The sequence below is a fragment of the Frieseomelitta varia genome, unplaced genomic scaffold (genome assembly GCF_011392965.1).
Source record: "Frieseomelitta varia isolate USP_RPSP 00005682 unplaced genomic scaffold, Fvar_1.2 scaffold_532, whole genome shotgun sequence".
In the NCBI taxonomy this organism is placed as follows: domain Eukaryota; kingdom Metazoa; phylum Arthropoda; class Insecta; order Hymenoptera; family Apidae; genus Frieseomelitta; species Frieseomelitta varia.
In genome coordinates, this window is record NW_025110293.1 from 504,797 (window position 1) to 527,417 (window position 22,621).

Below are 22,621 nucleotides of genomic sequence, written 5' to 3' on the forward strand. Positions count from 1 at the left end.
CTCTCTCTCTCTCTCTCTCTCTCTCTCTCTCTCTCTCTCTCTCTCTCTCTCTCTCTCTCTCTCTCTCTCTCTCTCTTTCTCACTCACTTTCTTTTTCTCTTCTGCCTTCAATTCAACCTGCTCATTCTCCAAGTAATTGTATGCCTCCTGCTCGCCCCATCGCACGACTGAAAGGGAGAAGAATTGCTGAAGAAGGTAGAGACGGTACGCGAGTGCCAACCCACTAAGAAGTATCGTCCTTCTTGTCGGAGTAAAGCAGCTAAATCCGGGAAGAAAATTCAAAACGGTCTTTTTATTACGCCACGTGACCGCGTGCTAAAGGCGTGAAATTTCTAGCAATTGTATCTTGAAAACACGATCCTGGTATTCGTAGCTTGACAGGCACTGTCGCCATGCTCCGAGATTTTCAGACGTAATTTGCACGTACTACTAGATGTTGCTTGGACGATTCGTAATACCCGTGCGTTAATTAATCACGCCGTAACTTTCAAATCGATGACGAAATTACCGACGGAAAGTTATTATAATAACAATATCCACGTACAGTCTGTGAATAGAAAACCATGATTACTCTTACTTTGTTCGAGTGCTGTTAACATTTCATAAACAAATGCAAACGTAGTTTAATTAAAATTCTTTGCCTATCTTTACTCATTGTGTAACAACTGAATTATTTGCGCATTGTTAGCTCACATTCTTTATTAAAAAAAAATATATATATTTGAATTACGGAAATATCTCTCGTTTTAATAAAAACCAATCTGTGGCAAAAGGGTTGAGAACTTAAAACCGCGGGCACGCGGGATTCCAAAACTTGGGAACGTATTCATGACGCGCTAAGTTTTCAAGCCGATGCTTGGTAATTCGCATTTTAATGAATAATAAACGTCCATTGTACGCCGGCTCGAAAATATCACCGGTACGGGACGTTTCTGGCTGTCTATGGTCTTTGTAACCCTTTGCAACCATTCTGCCGCAGCCTTGTTACCAAGGAATACAGTAAATCTCTCACTTTGAGAATATGAAATTCCTCGTCGCAACAACCGGGCCACCGTGAACGTAGGCACGGAGTCTCGGTTAGGAAAGGATCGGTCGAGATACAAGTCAGATAAGACCAGTGGAACAATATTTTCCTGGCGGGCACTTTGCCAGAAGCTTGCGGGCTAGGATGAAGATTAGCGCAACCTAGGTAACGACCTTATAAAACACCGCCAGAACTCAGCCAGCGTGCGCCGAAAATATTGCCTCGCAAATTGAAAGGTACGGCGGAGGTGTGCCCTCTCGCCTCCTTTCCACCCTCCACCCCCTTCTCCTCTTTCACTGTTTGCGCAGCTCTGCTATCTCTTCCTTCCTCGATCCGTTCCTCCCCCTTCGCTCGAATCAAAGGAACGAACTCGCTTGCGAAATCTTCGTGACAAAGTTCCTCCGCGAGATTTCCCCAGCATTTCGCATTCAACAAACAAATCGTCGGCGAAATCACCGAGAAATTGGTCAATATAAACACGTTCGATTTCGATATTCGCGTTGGTCGCGATTTCGTGAAAAAGAAAAGGAAAAAAAAGTATTGGAAAAGAAAAACAGATACGGATCGTGAATCAGTTAATTGCAACGACTGGTCAAGTTAAAGCGTGTGATATTCATTTGCAAGAAGAAGGTTCTCTATTAAAATTTTGAGTATTAAAATTGAACGAGTTCGTTAAATCATTAGGAAAGTTCTCGCGCAAGCAATTAGGGAAGAAAGATTTCTTGAGGGGATCCTCCTTAGAAAGAACAGTTACACGATTTCCTTCTCGATCGAATAACGCGTGACATGGGGCCCATTACGTTCCTTTCCTTTCTTTTTTTTACGAAACGAAGTATTATCTCCCTCGAGGGGAAACGGGCCGTTGTAGTACACTCGAAACCAGGGAGAACATTCTCTACACCCCTTCGCTGTTCTTCGTACAACCGACCCTTTCGAGTCGGAGGCGTACAGGCAAGCGTAATTATTTCGCAATTTACTACCCTTTGCTGGATGTAGATTTAAAATAACCATATTTACGGCACTTGCTGGTGATACGAGACACCCTGGGGAACGTTAAATTAATCCACGCATGGACACGCACGCAGCACACACTCGTATTACAAGATCTTGTGGTCTAAGTCCCGGTAGCTTGCGAAACCAGCCGCGATTACGTTTGAATCTTTAACGACAGTATAAGAAAATAGTTGTAGGTTTCAAGGTGTAACGTCATGCATGGAGATTTCTTTTACTAAGCGAAAAAAGTTGTTACGCTATTTCAAAGGGAAGTGAAGACGTTATACTCACGGTACAGTAGTCGATGTATACCCCATGTCAAAAATTGCACGTACAGGTTAAAATTGCTTGATGTCAGATCCATTTCCTGAAACAATTATAATTTTCAGTTAACAACACTTTACATTACATTAGAATTCGATGAAAGTAAGAAAATTATTATTACTATAGTGGAATCTGTCTAATATAAAATTGAATTGAACAAATTTGCCTAATGTGAAATTCCAAGGTTCTCATATTCGATGGCAATATTACAACAACTATTGAGTAGCTTCAAAGTTAGGTCTTCATTATTTAATGACATCACATCCATACACAACAATATTTATGAAGATGATTTATGTGATTATCACTTTCGAGTTATTCAGTCGAACGATTTCAAAAGTTTGTAACGCATTCTACAAAAATGTATCGCAAAATACTTGATATTGATATTGACAGAGCAGCTAAAATTATAGTATTTCAAATAACATGGGATCTCATGTTCGACATCGTTCTGTTAACATTTTGCTGTATTAATTGTACCAACGGTTTAAAATATTCACAAACGAAATTCAAAGCACAATACACATTTACAAAGTGTACATTTTAATGAATTACGCTAACAATCTGAAATGCAACAACGCGTGTACACGATAACACGTGAAACGTACATTTTGTTTGTGCTTTCTACCGGAAGGAGTGAATCTAACTCACCAACGCCAACCGCTGGCAATCCAAGAGTTTCTTTCCCATTTTCCCAACTCGGTTTATACTCGCTGCCCCCTTCCCCCCCCCCCCTCCCACTCCGGCATCTGCATCTAATCGCCGGCGTGTTTCAAAAAGCCCTCAAAGTAACGCGAAACACATTTGTTTTGCGGTTACGTGGTTCCGAGGAAGTCTCTGAAAAGAACGCCCAGCCAGTACAGTCGATCTTTCCCTCCCCCGTAGGACCCCATGAGGAAGGATAATTATCGTAAGAAGAAACAAGTTTCGTGTTCTCGTGCGTCGAATAACGTCGGGGCATTAGGGATAGAGGTAGATGGCCAAGAACTTGGCTCCGGTACACCAGGCACTAGAAACGATTCGGCGTGTGCAATGGGTTGTAACGTTCTACCATTGCGCATCGTCCTCGCGACTGGAGATCGCAATGTTGGCCGGCAGCCAGCGACTCTTTTACTTTGCTTGACTTTTGCGCGGAAAGAGAACGAGATAGGACGCGGCGGTAGGGTGGGTTGGGTGGAGAGGGTTGGACAAAATACACACCGGGACAAATATATCGACGTCTCCGAAAAAGTCGTCGCGTCACCGAATATCCCACATATAACTCCTGCAATCGCGCCACGGTAGATTCCCTGCTAGGTCGGTTATACTTTGCCTTCCTCTCTTTCTCTCTCTCTCTCTCTCTCTCTCTCTCTCTCTCTCTCTCTCGGGTGATTCTCGAGATTTTCGTATCGGCGCAGATGTCGCCGATGCTTTCGCCCGTGCATCGCATTCTTCACACAGATTTCGCCGGATATCTCTCTGCACGGGCGAAACTCTTTTTTGAGTTTTTCGATAAACGAGAGAGAAGTAGCTCGAAGGAAATTTTTCGGAAGAAACTCGAAAAAACCATTTAACGAGAAGAAGAGACGAGAGGCAAGTTAAAGTTTCAACAATGATGAAATAATGAGCGTAAGTCGACAAGTAGTTTAGCAAGCGATTCTGCGTACTAGGTAGTAAATATTAAATTGATCACCGATAAGAAGATGGTACACGCGAAACGAGAAAAGGGAGTGGAGGAGAAGGGATGAAAAGGCGGGATGGGGGAGGGGGGGGGGGGGTAATCCACGGTTCGACGGTCTCAAAGGCCGCTGGCCGTATTCTTTTCTTCGTGGTACGGTGGTGCTCTTATACCGGTGGTCCATTTCTACGGATAAAGGAATCAAGCAGGGACCTGGAACAACGGAGCAGAGAAAGGTTAACGGCGATTTAATTGGCTGGTTGCATCGTCTTGGGTTAGAAAACGGGAACTAATCCAGCGTAGCTGGACAAGCTTGACCAAGAAAATGCCCCATGGTCACTAACGTCAGGCACAGACTCGCCCTCTTTTCTTTGTTGCCCATTCCTCTACGAGCTACTACTAGCAGTTTCCAACGCAGAGAACAACGGAGAAAACGCCATCACGCTTGGCCAGAGCCGTTTCTTCTGCTTTACGGTTTTAATAAATCTCCACGGGGTAATTCGCGGCGGGTCGGACCGAGCATTAAACCCACTGACATCCCCTCGACTCCACCTTCGCCACGATATGGAAAACGAAATGATTCGTGCGGAATTAACCGATAAAAAGACGATTTTCATAATTTCTTATCGCGCGAACAATAAGAAAAGAACGAGTACGTGGCAAAAGGTTGCTGAACAGTAGAAAATTGTCTGGAAACATTTGAATTTCAAAGTTACAAAGTTATTATTTTATATTGTTGAAACGAACTAAAAACGTTGTGAAAAAGTTGTGATTCGTTATTGAAGAAAAAGGAAAAAAAAAAGAATAAAGAAAGAAACGAAATGTTCGATCAGTAGGAAAGAAGTTTTTCGATAATGAACTCTATCTAGTAATTCCATTCTATTGCGTTTCAGAATAATAATACACATACCAGAAAATATCACTCGAATTTGTGTCTTGTCCAATGTTAGTTAACTGATGACTCAGTGTTGAAATATACAATATTCTATTTAAAAAGAAGTAACACGATGACAAATGATCGTGTACAATTGCTAAAAATATTAATTCGTTTCGTGGCGCGCTGTCACGAGACTTTGCTCGAAATTTCATGGATTAACAACGTCCCTGAAGAACAGCCGTCAAGTTCGTGCTGCCCTAACGTATTTTCGGCTTTCAGTTTTCATGGCGGTATACGACACGCGCCGTAATCATTGGCCGATAGGCGAGCAATTTTCGAGGATCTGGGGGTTGTTTGTAAAGCGAAATTCTCCAACCGGTCGAGCCCACCCCACTCCTACTGTTCTTAACTCAGTCACCAAAGAAAATCGCTGCGTTGCGGTAATGTTTATCGAACATGATTTTGGTAGGTTCGCGGGGATTAAACGAGAGCCGGCCCGCTTTAATGAACCCAAGCGATGCAGCCGAGCGGGCGAATTTACGCCATTACCACGCAAAGGCACAGGCGGTACGGTAAATGAAAATTTAATCTGCAGATCGATTCCGTCCGAACCGTTCTGCCTGGCAATACGTCCAACAGGCATTAATTCGCGCCGACTTTCACTGGTTCGCCGTTATTAAACCGCGTGTAGATCCGCAATTCTTTCCCGCATACATGTATATTTTATACGCATACTAATAACGCTGTATCTCCGCTGTCTGGCCCGAGAGCCGACGTTCCTCGATGCTGTTTGGCAGAAACTTTTCAAGATTTGAAACCCTCTAAGAAACTTCGTTGGACAGTTTTCCCATGGTAGATTGCTTGCAGTGATAACGAACTTCAATTTCCACGTTTCTATCAACGAAGGTGTAACATTTTTGTCGGACATTGTACAACATTGGAATCTTGTCTCTTTAAGTTACATTTGCTTCGACTGATATCGTTTGTGGATTTAAAGTTCGTGCACACAACTATATTTTTGTAGCAGCCTGAGCTTCCAGTCGAGAACAAAGTATATCTTCTTCAATTTTTAACGTAAATTCCACTCGATGCAAGTATTTTAAGGTAACGATCTGGAGAAACAAACGCACAATCGATGTCGATTATTCGCGTAACACATTCCACACCAGCCTGGATTCTGGCGAACTTACTCTTCTCGGTAATTTTGCTTCTGAACGCTTTACAATATGTACAATATGTACAATATGACAAAAATCACGATTACCAAAAAAGGTAAGAGGTATAAAATGTATTATAGAACAAAGCAATAAATTTTATTTTACAGCGAAAATCCCCTATGGCTTGTTGGTTATGGTAAATTTAGCACGCGCGTTCCACGTTATCCTCATTAGTAATTTTGTTTCTGATGGACGATTTATAATATTTATGATACGACGAAAGCTATGATTAGCAAAAAAGAAGATAGAGCAAACTCTCTGTTTTATAGCGGAAATTCCTTATGACTCAAACGGAAAGTTTAGCGTAGGGCGTATGGACCACGATCTCGGCAGACGTGCGCGAGGCATAACGCGATAAAACTCTTGTTTTCGCGTAAAAATCAGTGCCCTATTGCGTGCATTTCATTATAGCGGCTGGAGACGGTAGCGGTGGTCGGCGCACGACAAATAAATGCGAATTATTGTGATACCGGATAGAAGGTTCGATTAAAAGAGGGAGTATCGGGTGCGGGGAGGAGTGGGCGGTCGGAGAAAAGGTGAGGGGACGAGGTTGAAAGCGAATAGCTCAGTACAAGGGGGTGGTTTGTAGCCTGGGGATACGTTCGCGTTCCTAGATGAAGAAGGCACGGAGAAGGGTACCAGACGATAACTCGATCGGACATCCTGAGGCGGACGATGCGATGCAATAGTTTGTATCCGGCGGAGGGTGAGCCATCCCCAATCTCAGCCACGAAGCTGTGCCGCTTAAACAGCCACGACAGAAGCCATTACTTACCTCCTGTAGCCTTGACGTTACGGAAGAAGTACCCACTCGAATTATTTTCATCGATTTAGCGCTTCGAGTGAGACGCCCGATTTCCCTCCCCCCTCTTTCTGGGTCATTAGAAACTGTTCTATTCATTTTATTCAATCGGGATTCCGGCGGGACACTTTGTATCACGGTAATCCAGGGAGAAGGCTTTAATGGACTCCATTAATCCGACGAATTGATCTTTCACTTTAGGAACCATCAAACGAATCGTCCCGAACCGTTTTAATCTATTAACGAACAATAAAACGTCCGTTACTGTTCCATTATTTAAATGTTTGTTGCTGAAAATTGACGAAAATTAGGTCGTTGCGTGTAAAGTCGAACGACTGAATCAATTGCTGTGCCGCGATTGCTGTATTTGTGAAAAACGTATTGGTCTTTTTGCTCGAGAAAACGAATAAGCGAGAGGCGTAAGCGTAAATGAGATGCTCTTCTGAAACAACTCTCACTGTGGATAAAAATTTCGACGTTTTAAGTCGACACGGAAACGAAATAAATTACATTACGCTACATTTCCCTCCGCCCCCCCCCACCCACCCACTCTCCTCTCCCCATTCCCCTTTTTCAACTCGGAGAAAGATTACAGGGGAATTCAAACATTTATTACGACTTGGGAAAACTGGCTTTTAAATCGACGTTCCTCGCATTTGTATTCGTAGCCTCGCGAGCGAAAAATGATTTATGGTAAAATTCCTGTGCCGTTAAATTCTATGAAATTCAAAGATGAGAGAGATAATGAAACGGAGGTAAAATTCCACGATTGCAGGACGTAACGTTAACAAAAGACCGACGAAATACTTGAGTTCGAGCTCAAAGCACGGCGGGCGCGAAGGAACGTGGACATTTAACATTCAACGCGTATGATTAGGCAGTCTGGCGGCGCATAGAAAATACGGCCGTTCCGCAAGGTATATAGAAACTGGAAAATGAATTATGTAAGGCAAAGTACTTCATTCGTCTTGCTCTTGTTATTTGGTGGGTGTAGTTAAACTCTGCGTATTACCGCGTCTGAAATATCGCCAGTAATTTTTAAGGCGAACGTGCCGTCGACTGTGCACCGTTCCTCTATCCACCTCCTCCGCCCCTCTCTATATCTCCCACCATTTCTTCCTGAGCCCTGTTTGAACATAACCAGGGTGGCGGCCGCTACAAGCCTCCGCGAATCAAGGTGAAATTTTCACAAACCGTGGTCTCATTTTTTTTTCTCGGTACGCTCCGCTCCACTCGGTGGAACGGGGTGCGAATATTTGGTCATCCGCGCGCGTACGGCAACGCATTCCGCGGAGTTTATTTTACAAATTATTTTTCTCGTGCGTCGGCACGAGAAACGGCACTGGAAACGACATTTCGCCCTCCCTCCCTCCCTCCCCCCCTTCCCCTGTAAATTTCGACGTTTAAACAGCTGCGAAAAGGAACCGAAAGTTGAAAGAAACTGCGGGGAAAATTCGTGTTTAACTTTACATTAAGAATTAAAAAATGAAACGTTCGACAATGGGCTGAAGTTGAACGTAGTTTATGCAATGAAAAGTTATTCGGTTTTCGCGAAAGGAAACTAGTAGCACGGTCTGGTCTGGTCTGGTCTGGTGGTATTCCCTCCTTCTCTCGTTTCTTTTTTTCTTCTCTTCGTGCACCTCTTCTTTTTTTCTGTTTTTTGGAACGCGCCGCGGCAGCGTTTACCGAACAAAGCTCGGATGAACGAAGGCGAGCGCGGAAAAGTAAAGTGAAGGTAGAGAGAATCGCAAAAAGACAATGGAGAAACGAGAGAGAGAGAGAGAGAGAGAGAGAGAGAGAGAGAGAGAGGGAGAGAGAGAGGGAGGGTGCAAGTTATCGGCAAGGAAGGAGCCGTTCGTCCGGTAAACAGATGCCGATGAAAGCCGCTCATCCGGCAAACATTACACAGGCTTACCACTACAAGACCGTCCCAACGATTGGTACATATCCAAGATTTCGTACGGCTACCAAGGAATATGTACCTATACGTACATATACCAAGTACAGCAGCTTGTTGCCCCCCTGCGCACCGTTAGGTAACTCTATTCAGAAGCTTTGCCCGAGAGACCTTCGACCCGTCTTAAACCATGGCCAAAGCGAATATGTTTCCAACGGCAGACGACGTGGCGTAAACCCGCCACAAGACACTATGGGACCAAACCATAACCGCTCGACTGTGATGTCGGATGACTACGGGCTTTTGCGTCAGTTTCACGCCAAATAAGGAAGCTGTCGTTGCACAATCCACCGCTGGTGCACACCCTGCTCGCCGGGGGAACCGTCTAAATAAAAACAACACGCCATCGTCACAGCCCCGCGGATATTTCTTTACGAAAATTTTCATGGAAACTGGGGTATTATTTCAACGTCGGCTTACACTGAAATTTCTTCAGAGAATGCCCGCAGGTTTTTAATAAAGTCTGATCAGCGATTTTGTTGTTCCAAAGATATATTCCACATTGTCAAGCACGGAATTGAATTGAACATACATTTCGTTACTTTGTCTAATTAGGTTAGAATTGTTTTACACGTCTAACAAAGTAAAATAATCATACTTTTGTAATTGCTATTAAAATCGAAATTTAACAGATTCAACTTTGGGACCATGAAAAAGTTTCACCATTAATTAAAAATTCAACGTCTCAAGGAATTGAAGAAATATAATATATTGAAATTAAGTCCGAGCTTTGATATTCGTGCCGTGCCGTTCACGAGAAATTAAACGACGCCGGTTTCGTGACAACACGAGCAACGAAGATTTATGTACACACATGACGTTTTCGTTCGGACGGCGATCGTTTAAAACGCGCGACGCGTCGCGCGGACGCCGAGACGGTGAAAACGTCGGCTAATCGTCTTGGTTATACAACTGGCATACCTGCGACGGCAGAAAGCGCGGATTTAATTAAAACTAGTAGCCCACGGCGAACATATTTTCCGAGAGAGGATACGCCCTCCTCGTACTCGTTACACGGACGCCGGAGAAACTCGGTGGGCGTTTCGGATCCAGCATTCCGCGCGATGCCTCTGGCCTTTTTCCAGGACGAGATGAGAAATTGTGTAATACGCAACCGAATTTCTCAATTTCACTGCAATGCCCGGAATTCCGAAATAAACAATTCTGACGCATCCTCCGGAGCTTACATAATAACGTTCGCTGGCACTCGCAGTTATTATTATTACGCGAAACTTTTCGGATGGTTTTCGTTCGATCGGTCGTCTCCGGATGAAAATGCGATTGCAGCTGCGACATTGTTTCGCAGCGTGAGCAAAGTGGCAATTAAAAGAGGCGATACTTTAACTGCTGCTATTAGTGATTGATCGTCGCCACGTTTCACCTGAGTCAGTTTGACCTCTCATCGAGTTGAATCACTCGAAAAGATAGGACTACGTTCTGTTATTTCGTTCATGGACTTTAAATGTAGCTGTGGCAGTTTTCACGTAATAACTTTCTGTGGAATACAATGATTTTTTTCAATGTATGTCGTATTTCGAAATTAACAATGACATTTCTAATTAGGCGTGCATTAATTGTCACTCGAACTTGATTAATTCTTTATTGTTCACTTTGTTAACTAAATCCTGTCATTTACATGCTGAATTACAGTTACATTATCTTCAGGAATAGAAATAATCATTAAAAGTTTAAATCGAAACACATATTGTGCATTGATTTACTCTGCAGTGATATGTATTTTATATGTTCTCGTCCGAAGTTCAACATACACGTGCGAATAGAAACGTATTTTAAAAAGCGCAAGTGGGACGAGAGTGGCATATTTATCAGTAACCAATTCAAACAAAGATTGCAAACAATTGAAAGATGTATCAATTTGTCGAGATCTCTCTCCGAAATTACAAGAAACATCGAGAGCCATCTTATCGATGCTTGTCTCGGATTTGGTAAAGTAATCGAGAGATTGCTCGGTGACTTCAATGACAGCACAATATTGCCATCGCGTGCATGATTTCAACAGTAGAGAAGAATACTCGACGATAGCAGAGAAGGAGATCCGAACATCTTACGCAGAAATCTTATTTAGCATGTAAGCTAATCGTCGCGTTTATCGCAGTGAATCAGTGTATCTACCCAGCGGAAGGTTGTTTCTCTTCGAGATGTGGAGATGCGCGAATTAGCACGACAAAATGGATGCACGCGCGATCAAGCGGCACGCTGTCCGGCAGTTCGAGACCGGTATAAACGTTCGTTTACAACGCGAAATAGTGTGGGCATCGGCGAAGAGATCGAAGGAGATGAAGGAATGGCGGCAGCGAGAGCGACGGAGGAGAGAAAGATCGGGACACGTAAGGGAACGTTCGAAACGTTCCTGATACGTCGTGAAGCGCGAGCGTATTGCACGACATAAAAGGTAAGATCTACCTAGTGTCGGCAGGACACGTAACGCATGAAATCGCTCGAAAGGAACGACATAAACGGCTCTTGCTTCTCGTTTATCGCTTCGTTCCGCTCGGCGATGACTCTCCGCGCCGTTGGGCTCCTCGATAAAACCGTGCCGGGGATCGCCGCGGTGCTGTAATAATAACGGCAACAACGATCGATCATGAAGTCGAGGCTGCGAGGCCAATTTGAACGATCTTTCGAACGATGACGCGTCGAACGATCGACGACCAGAATCGGCGCGGATTTCTGCCCGCGGATTAAGCAGACATTAACGCTTTTACGATCGGCTTGCATCGCTTGTCTCGAAGCGAGTAAATTATTTATGGCGTCAAGCGAGTGCAACGATTGGGGTTAAAGCGCTTGTCATATCGAGTGTCACGTCACGTACCATTACCGTCCGGAGTATAATACGATTCGACTACCTGGAATTCATGGATCACGTTTCCCGTTTATCACGGCGAGCGACCAACTTTTTTCTTCTAAATCTCGCCTCTTTCGAAATATCGCGTAAATCGTATTTGTTAAGTATCGCCAAACCCCGACGATACGTGTACGACGATGTTGGGTCTGACGGTAAAAAATCAAACGATCGAATCGATCTGACCCAAGTTTTTTCAAGGGGAATTTAAAATTTCAACAATTTTTGATCCTCGTTCGTTGCTCGAGGCTGTTTACCTTTAAGAGGAGTTTACCGCTTACGGACCGCTCGCATCGCGACCGTTGGCAACTCGTTCATATTTTCTACGCGAAATAAATATTCCGCCAACACGAAAAGTACAAAGTGTCAAGTGCATTAAGATCATATTTTCAGCGGTATTGAATCGCGGCGATCCGCTCGTCCTTCGAAAATGCATCCTGTATCAAACGAATCCGTTGCAAAGCCGCTCTGTGGTGCACGTAAACCTCTCCTTTCACTGAGAAACGAGCGAGCGATCGTTTCCAATTCGATACTGCTATGCGTATCAAGAGTATACGCACGCACGATCGAGGGGTATCGAATGTATCGTGCGCGCCCGGTCCGACGAGGAAAAGCCTGTCGTATTTTCATGACGCGGGGGCTCTGTGTGCCTGCCTCCGATAGCTTTCGTCCCGGCAGATCGATTTCCATCGTGATACGAGCGAAGGCTGCAGACCGGACAATCGAAAACCTGGCCGGAGGGTATACGCGGATTTCTCGTTTCACGGCGCCGCCTACGCCGACGCCGTCGTGTTTTCCGTGTCCCCGTGGACGTCGGCACGTCTGTTTGTCCACGTCGTCGGTCTCCGACGGCCGAGATATTCGACCCCTACTCGCCCGGTTCCTACGAGCCGTATATATACGCTTGTATGTATCACCAGCGAAGATGGACACGTATATATGCAGACGTAGTATATCTATATACGTACGTATACGTGGGTATACGCCTCCGTCATGAGCCCGTCCCTCCAGTGTCAGTTGCGCGTGTTTGCTATGCTCGCCCAGGCATGTTTCCAACTAAACTAACCTAGCCACGCCTCGACGCATTGGCGATGCTGCCGCAAAGCGCGCCGCTCCGAATCGAGTCTCCTTTCCAAGTGGTATGGATAGCCGTGCGGTAACGTCGTCAACGACCCCTGCGCGTCGATATATCCGCCGGTCCCGGATATTTTCCGAAAATTTCCCAACCGACACGTCCAACTCTGGGAGAATAAGTTTCATTCCCGCTGACCAACTTGCCACATTTTCCTCCCGTCTGCCCTTTCGAATCTATCGTCGCGATTATAATCGAACTTTCAAGAAACTACGAGCAACGCGTCGAGACGCGCTTCTGGAGTAGTTTCGTGAGTAGAGGCGCGACGCGTCCGCGGCACTGGTGGCCGACTAGTGGCCGACACCATCTACTTATTCGTTTCGCAGCGGCTCGACGCACGCTTATCCTGACAATTGTAAACAGTTCGTTCTTCTAAACTTTCCACCTGTGAAAAATGTGAAAGCACGCACTTTCTTCCACGAAATGTTGGTATTTTTGAAAACGGTACAGACGAGAAACGAGAATATTTTGTATTTTATACGTTTCGTGGCAACAATGAATTATACTTTGTTCAAAACTTTATTCGTACTTGTTTGTGAAATCTCTCGCTGGGAAGGTTCTTCGTCGAAAACGATGAACTATCGGAATAATTTATTAAAGAAAACGTTGCAGAAGAGAAACGTTGCCGAGATATACGTAAGCCGATTTCGTTTCGTATTTCGTCCCGGTCTTTGTACAACATCCTCCCCCGTCGCTCTTCGTACTAAATACATTTCTCGGCGAAACGGAGAGGTCGGAGGCTGTAAGAGGAGCCTAAGTTCCGAACACGATGCAGGACCCGCAGGAATGTAACGTCAAAACTTCGACATCGTCGGTCTTTTAGCTGGCGGGGTCAACTAGGGAGCCGTCGAGCACCGGCAATGTTCAACCACGCTTTTGCATTTGTGTTCGACCGCTCGGCCGATCCTTTGCCCGTACTTAATTCGAGCAGAAAGTAGTCGAGCGAACCCATAGTATACAGAGACTCATAATTTCTGCTCGACGGCACCTTCAAAGATGTGGAGAAACGTAATAACACGGTGAAAGAGAGGGGAACGGTGAAAGAGCCGGAAAAGAAAGAGGGAGAAACGAAGAGCGGTTGAAACGGTGACCAAACCACTGCTTTGATATACTTATATATCCGTCACGTCGGAGGACGAGGTCGAGTCCACTTTGATTACCGGATGACGTACTCGGGCTGGGTTCGCTTTTGCGGCAGTCGAATGCTACCAATTCGTCGGAGCGTACCGAGGGAGCATCCGAGCATGAAGATGTCGTCCACTCCCCCCCACTCCCTCTTCGACGGACTCCCGCATGGAGATTTCTACGTTATTTCGACTTCAATTTCACGTTGCCTCCTCTCTCTGTCGGTGTAACAATTTTCGTCGACGTGGAATCATATCCTCCGCCGTTAATCGTCTCTCGTTCTACGTTTACGAACCGAATTGAAACGCTATCAGGTTCGCGCCGCCGACGCGAAATTTTGAAAGTCGTTCGTTACCACGCTCCGCGTGCGTCGTGTAATTTTCTTTATGCTTTTAATTGGAACGTCCGTCACATTGCGTGTTTGTTTCTCGTTACATTTTACGAACGCCGCGAATGCGAATTAATACGTGCAAAATATGGAAAGGAGAGTAGTATCATGGTCTGCCTGTGATTTTTGATTTATAAGTAAAAAGAATTGTTGGCGATGAGCGTCTGCCTTTGCTAACTATGGTCACAGAGAACGATGCTTTCACTGGATGTCACGAAAATGTTATTGGTAATAAGCTTAAATAATTATTATCAGCTGTAATCTAATCCGCACAATAAAGGGTTTTTCGTTTTGCTTAAAATAGAATATTTCTTGCAATTTAAGGAAGTTAAAGAGTTGCATGTTGGAATATGTCCTCGCTTTTATTCAAATTTCTTATTTTTATAATATATGTCAGAGTCAATTAACGCTTTTTATTAACTGTCTGTTTTTTAATGAGAAAACTCCCATTACTTTATCTACATTTTAAATAAAAATGTAATGTAAATTACGAGTCAGAGTTCAAGAGGAAATTTAAATGAAAAATTAAATTAGAAATAAAGGATACATAATTCAACGAGTATCATCTAGGATCCATTGAAATTCTGGTACCTTACTTTTAAACATTCTACATATCGATAATCGTATGACGGGAACTTACGTTCCTCGAATTGAAATCAGAAATGATGAGCTATTTGAAAATCTTTGGTCATATCTCGAATAATTTTCAGTAATCCATTTCACGTTCTATAAATTTTCAATACTATCCGCTAAGGAGGTACGGCGACTGCGATAATTTCCTTATTTGAATGTTATATAAAGTGGAACGATGGCGCCAAGATATAACGCGGAATTCCAATATTGACGACGAACAATATCCGGAGGAACTATTGGGGGCTGAGAAAGGAGAATACAGCCGGGCTCAATAACTGGGTTGAATAATATCGAAGACGTCGTAACTATGTATTATATATCTTTCTGCTTCGAAGAATTAACGCTTTGGTATTTTGGTAAAACCTGTTGGATAAAAATTAATTTCACGTCTAAACTATTTCTGACATTTGGTTGTTCGAATATTTCATAATTTTACGATAGGAAATAATTTACACTTAAAAAAAAAAACAAATTTTATTATCTAATTAACTTCATCTTAAAATTACACGTATTTAACCGTACGTGTGCACAGAGTGTCATTAGAAAAATTCAAACATGTCCCAAAATAATAATTTTAATTTAACGAATGAAAGGAATGTATCATTCCGTTTAAAAAAAAGTGATCTTGAAATCTCCGAGACTTCTCCACCTACAAAAAAATCCACCATCTCTGCAAATATTTCCACGTCTCCGAAAACAAAGAAGATGTATTATTTTCAGTAGAGTACTAAAATATGAAAATGTTGGAATTTAGACAACAAAGATTGTGCAAATGAAGCAGTAAACGTCAAGCATCTCGGTGATTTTGAAAACCATTGGACGCTTTCTTTCCTCCGATTATTTCCGCGCGCGATATCCACATTTGAAAGCTATATAGGGAAACAATCGATGAATTTTTCAAACTATCCGGAATAAGGTGCAACTATTCAAAATAGAAATCCTAGAGTGATAGCCATGGCTGCGCAGTGATTGCTGATGCAAATATACATTCTCCCTCTCTTAGCGTGTTCTCTCTCTCTCTCTCTCTCTCTTTCACTCTCGGTTAGTTTGATTCAAGGATGAGGGAAAGAGGAAGTAGAGCTTTCTGCGGCCTGCCCCAACTCCCCATGAATAATGCAGACTCGATGTAATTGATCGCCCAATCGGAATGGCCTTTTATTTACTTTCCTCTGCTCCGAATCGACCATTCGTTCCTTCGCTCGCTCGAAAGTTATTTGACATCATTTACGAGCGAGGAATGCGTTTCGCTCTCTTTCTTCCCCCTTTCACCCGCCGCTTTCTACCCTCCTGTCATCCGCGTATTTCCTTTTCTTCTTCTTTTCCCTTTTTTCTTTTTCCTTTTTCGTTCGTGCGATGATAACGCTAAATGAGTCTTCACCACGCGAACTCGCTTGTTATTCATTCGAAAAGGTAATGGCGTGTGAAACTTGCCGTGAGTGAGCGATAATCGCGAAGCAATTCGCTGGAACATCGACCGGTATTATTACCGAGCAATTATCGTTGCTTTAAATTAAATTTAACACTTTTCCTTCCTCGTTGAGCGCTCTCGTAGTTACCACTTTTAGAGCTTCCCTTTATTAAGTTTCAATCATACCCGTACATTTGCGCGTGTCCATTAAAGGAATCGATGCCTTTTTCCACGCGATCTGATAACTGTCGTTCAAAGACGTTCAATTAATCACCATGATGATATTAAAGTCGTCTTCAAACCCGACGTATTTAAAAGTGAATTACACCTTTCGGATTAATACTGTCAGATTTGTATATGCTACAAAGTGTGTACCACGTAGAAATCTGACGATCGCGTGGGCGTAGTTTCATCCTCCCGGGCAGGATGAATCCCCAGGACCCTGTATTGCCTTTACCTTCGTCATTTTACATGAACTTGGTTGACCACGATCTGTCGCTAGGAAAGTAGACGAGTTTCCTAGCTACCTACGTTAGGAAATCCCTCTGGGAAGGAATCTCTATCCGGGTTCGGGGACGCAGTCCCCGTGAACAAAGAGACCGACGGAACTTCAAGGGCAAACAGAGAAAGGTTTAAGAGAGATAGAGTGAGAGAAGGTGAGGGAGAGGGGGCGGAAAAGGAGAGAGAAAGAGGATTTCGTGAAAGAGGGAAAGGTAGCGCTCGTCGGCGGACAGCGCGGCGCGTAGTACGTTGGTTCGTTCGAATCCCCGAGCCAACCGGGTTCTTCCGTCCGAAAAGTTTCTTTCCGTCCTCGAGGACTATAACTCGACAAATTCAATCTAATGCCGGCTCGAACCGAATCCCGTTTTATCGAAATTTCAGGCAACATAATTTCAACGGTGCCGGAGGATGGAGCGAGAGAGGTCGGAGGAAACACCGGGGTTGGAAGCAGAATGGACGACGAGACGAGATAGAAAGGCAGAGGGTGTAGGTCGGTGTACTTTGGCAGCGGCCGTGGAGGATGGTAGCAGCCGCTTCCACAGAGATAATGCAGTTATTTCATGCCCTGGTACCGGTAATTGGCTGCACGTTCGCGGCGGAGGTACACCGGTACACTCCGTGCGATTGCCGTTCGCTTTACCTCGCGAGACAGCGCCGTCCTGTGTCGACCAATTTCTCACAGTCGCCAAGTTAATGGCTACATCTCGCGAAAATTACGTATCTGCACCTTGGTCAACCCCCGCTGCAGATGAAAGAGTCAACAACGCGTTGCTATCGGCCAGCGATCCTTTCTTCTAATTTTGACACGAATTTCGTACAAGCCAAAACAAAAGAAGAAGAGAAGGGGGGGAGGAAGAAGAAATTTATTGATAAGATCGTTTCAAATCGACGCCCACAAGGTTGCCTTTCAGCAAACATCTCGCCCGAGCCGAAATTACTGTGCGCAACAAATTCCAAGAGTTGTCTCTGTTATCGGGAATATGTCGAGACATCGAACGAGAGCAACACTGTACGTTTACGATATGTGTTTAACATCGCAACAGCGGTGGAGCATGTTTACGCAAGAGGGAAATCAAGGCACGTTTTGCGCAAAGTGAAATCGAAATTTCTTGCGTTCCTCTGTGTACCGACCAACAAAAACAGATCCGAAGTTGCAAGTTTAATTTAACGTGAATTAAGTAGGAATTTTTAGTAAGATTTTAAGATAAACCTGCTTTTCTCAGTGCAAATATTTTTGAAAATATTTTTTTTTTCTTTCAAATAGAACGTAAAACACGCAGAGCTTGCAATTTCTGACGATGGATTCTTCCTACCAATTCAACTTTAGCATGCAGAAATAAACTTGTAAATTGACAAAAAAAAAAAAAAAAAATGTTCTTTTAGAGATTTGCTCCATTTTGTTCCGTTCTGGTGAAGATTTAAGAAGATTTATTGTAATATTTTATTTCTAATTTATAATCATCTATTTTTTTCATTCACATGATCGTGTAATATCATCTGTTATCATTTGTTTAATGAAAAGATTGGTCACATCCACTCTGATCGTAGCTAGACATTCTTCTGGCAATGTTCAGTGTACTGCAGTTACGATTTGGTCCTTTAGTTGCTCTTCCGAGTTGACTCGAAGCGAATAAATTTACAAACAAGAAAATTAAAACATTTTTTGTTCCTTTCTTTCGTGCGATTCCCTCGCACGAAAAAATGGAGCAAAAGTGAGTAAATCTCCAAAGGATTTCTTCGTCGGTCCTCCCAAAGTTTCGACATTTAAATTCAGGACACTCTATATACTCCAGCTAATAGATAACCTAGCAAATTTCAGATGAGGTAGTGTCTCTCGTCTTCTGTCGCTCTACTCTGAACAATGGTCTCTCATATAATATAGCAGTACCGTTTTATGGTTTCACTGTTCATTTACCTTTTCAGTAACGGAAATCGACAAATCCATTGTCGATGCTGTGGGAAAAGAGAGAGTGGAGTAAGCGAGGAGTAACACGTGGAATCTTCGTCTCTGTAACCCTCCACCTGTCGCCATAACGTCGACGTTGCTCTAGACAAAGAGGAAGAGGACGTCCACCAGTGTGATAAGACTGCCCGAGACACTCTCTGCCAGTAAGCGTGTTTCAAGATGGCGGATATTAAGTTACCTACTTCCTTTTTGTTTCCTTTGGCGAAAAAATCTCTTCACCTTCAACAGAGTGCACGAGCTTATGAAACTACGCCGACAGATGCAACCTGCGAGAGCGTAGCATTTTCATTTTAGGTTGCAAACAGTGGAAATAATCTTTCTCTCTCTCTCTCTCTCTCTCTTCGAATGAGGCTTTACTTTTAAACGAAGCGCGAACGTTAACGTTAATTAATAAACGTAAGAACGCGTGCCTCGTACAAGGAACGGAAATCTCATCTGGCATCGATTCGTCTGTTATTCATTAAAAGCAGCGAGACAATTTGTGATGGCGTAAAAATGCAACCAAAGGATGAAACCAAAGAGGAACATCCGGAACATCGTGAATCCCAGAGTCGTGTTCTTTCATAAGTATTCCAAAGGGACACCGCTCCTCTCCACGGTTAAACTGACATCAGATATAATGGTTTCGTTCTCGAGACACGTGTCACCGGTAAATCCCCGGTGCCTGTTTGGATGTTCTCGGCGGAATTTTAATTCTTTTCGCAGAAAAGAGAGAAGAAGAAAAAAAAGAGGAAAGAGGAAATCTCTCGAAATAACAGTTACCAAACAGAGGGATATACATGAAAGAGGGATATAATGAAATTTTAATTCTACTAAAATACAAATACTTGCTCTGAAGGGAAGATCTGCAGGAAGGCAGGGGACGGGAGACGATAGAGAAAGAGAGAGAGAGAGAAATCGACGTAAAGGTAAGAGCGATCCTGGAAGGTAAGTTGACTTGTGAAGCTCGAATGAAACACTACATAGCACCCAGACGTCCTTTCGAACGTTGGTGGCATGCGGTTGTACGTAGGAGCATCCGGGCCAAAACCATCCCTGGATACACGTACGCTTAAGTAATTTAATTAGAACAACTCCGGTCTGGAGACGTGACTCCGTCTCTTTGGTCGGGGTCGGTCTCTCCATCGAGAGAGAAGTGCTCAGAAGGAGAAAAAGGGGGTTGGGAGGGTGAGGAAGGACGACAGATATGAAGGATAGAGAGAACCTGCAGACGGTTGAAGATGAGAACAGGCTAGGGTAAGAGTAAACACGAACAGAGACGGACCAAACTCCGAGGAAATGTGTACACGTATGCGGCGTGTGTATGGACACGCGGCTCCGATGTGTTTGTACGGCCTCATATGTGTGCCCCGGTGAAGAAGAGGTCTACGGTAGGAACATCGTGCGGCAGTCACGATAGTATTGCTCTTGCTTCGTGCCCTCCGAGTTTCCCCAAACCCTTGGTGACACGGCTACGCCACCCTCTCTTGGTCTTCCATGTCGCGACGAGCGTGGAATACGTTAAAAGAATGATGAACAGACCGTATTATGCTCGTGCGCTCTTGCTCGCTGATCTTGCGGTATCATTTATTTCTAAGCATAATATCGCTGGCCTGGTGTACTTACGAAGATATAGAAACGTCAGGGAAACGCGGGGAACATGACGTTAATTTCACGTTGCATTGTGTACGGTCACCAGTTAACTCGCTGCTCGCGGGAGGGGAAACTTCTTCAAGACGTTGACGATTATCCGCGACGTTTGTCCACATTTACAAGAAAACGTCACGCACGTCTCTCCGCGCATTAAGATCGAAATTTACAGCGACAGCGGCGCTTTCGTTGCGTATAACGTGGAACGTATTATTACCCGCGTTGGGCAAATGCATCGTCGAGTTTATATTTTCCTACGGCTGCTTGAAAAGCATGCCGATCGTGATGTTGCCGCGACATAACAAGCTGCTATTTGGAAACATAATGTTTGCCTCGGAAATGCAACACGTGGCCATTGCGGAATTCGATTGTCATTGATTTTCCAACGAATCGACAACAAACAAAACTATCTTTAGAAACTCGCGTGTACTCGACCTTATTGGCGTCGGGATATTTATTTTTCGCTGGTATATTTATACAGCAAATTATAAATGATACGTTAAAACTTAGAACCATGTCGGAGAATAATCTCATTCGACCAAGTTTGTCGTGATGACAACGTCGCGGACGTATCAATTGAAAATCAATGATGCACGTGGATAGCGTTTCGATAAAAATTGCCCGATTCGGCGCAATTGAACGATGGAATCTCGCGTATTTTACGAAAAAAAAAAAAAAAAAAAACGCGTTGGTTACAAACGGAATGGTATAATTCTTGCATAAAAGGAATTTCATCGTTCGGTTGAACTCTTGGCCAGAAATCGAGTTACCTCCGACAAATCACGATTTAATAGAGCTTGCAGATCTATTTCTCGTACGTGGAATGAAAGGTTCGATGGAGCTTGTGCTTAGTCAAGCATAGGATCCTTCTTAGGTCGATGGTGGAAGGTCGTGCCCGGCATTTTCCTCGGCACGTGACCACACCCTTCCTCCCTCTCTCAGAAAATGGAGCCACACTTACCTACCGGGGTTTTCCCTTTAAATATTGTATTAAACTCCCACGTATTCTCTTTCGCGGTTAAAACGTCCACGTAACGTGCATTTGTTCCGGTTCAAAATGTTCCCCGTTGAATTAAATTTACGCAACATTATTCCCTTAAACTTGACTTTAATTCTCTGCCTGGGAGAATTATACAACCGTGGCCCCGCGATAATTGCAAAACAGACACGATCCCTCTGTTTCCTCGGTCGGTCTGCTACTCGATCGTTATCTCCGTTCTCGAGAAATCGCGTCGTTATCGTATAGGTACTGCGTTTCATTCTCGGATACGTTATTAGGAAAGACGGTGAATTCTTCCCTTTGTTTCACCATTCTCGAAAGGTACGATCCATTTTTCTCGAAAGATAGACAAAACATATCTTAGATAACTGGATAGTAAGGTACATAACGTGCGCGTTGTTGGCTGGCGTTGGTGGATGATAAATACAATCTCGTCCGCAGTAAACTCGGGTTGCTTTATCGGCAGCCATTTAGACAATGAAGATAGTATTTCTCTCGCGGTTTTATGCTGTATATCACCACGCTGGAGCAACGATGGTGTAGCGTGGGCCGAGATACCGACGCGCTACCAACTAACAGCCAAGACCCGCCGTAGAAAAAGGCGAATACAGGAGGGTGGCTGACTGGTCGGAACGAGGAAACCGGGGAGGTGGCACGGGAACGAAACGCGTTATAGATTTATTTTACCACCAGCCACCACCAGAAACGGATTATAGCGAAACGAATTGTTTCTCGTAGTGTCAACATTTCCTTCCCCGTTTGTCGTATCGTGTCTATCGGAAACAAGTATCGACTCTCATATCAGTCCTTTCCCTTGGCAAAGTCGACGCGATATAAGATCGCTATTAAAATAGTCATTTTTCCCAACGGCTGATATTTGGATGTACATTTTACTATATTTGAAATCCTACCGACATCCTACGACATACTTGCTATGTTGAATGAAAATATGTGTAATCAATATAAATGTATATATACATGTACATTTGTATTTGTTTTCTTTTATATACATGTATATATAATGGATGCAGGGTATGGAATAAAAATTAACAAGTTTCGAAATTTTTTCATTCAATATTCAACATTGAAAAATTTCGAAACTTGTTAATTTTTATCCTCTTTGTT

The 22,621-nt window shown here is 43.7% G+C and overlaps 1 protein-coding gene and 1 long non-coding RNA gene across 21 annotated transcripts in view; one reads left to right on the forward strand and one right to left on the reverse strand.

Annotated features, from left to right (window-relative positions):
- Window positions 1–22,621, forward strand: part of LOC122533483 (CUGBP Elav-like family member 4) — a 571,418-nt gene that overhangs the window by 382,504 nt on the left and 166,293 nt on the right. The window lies entirely within an intron of this gene.
- The window catches only part of LOC122533487, a 151,920-nt gene continuing 131,613 nt past the window's right edge, over window positions 2,315–22,621 (reverse strand). Inside the window, exon 3 of the long non-coding RNA XR_006307720.1 lies at window positions 2,315–2,384. This is a non-coding gene — a long non-coding RNA (uncharacterized LOC122533487). The remainder of the gene's footprint in view (window positions 2,385–22,621) is intronic.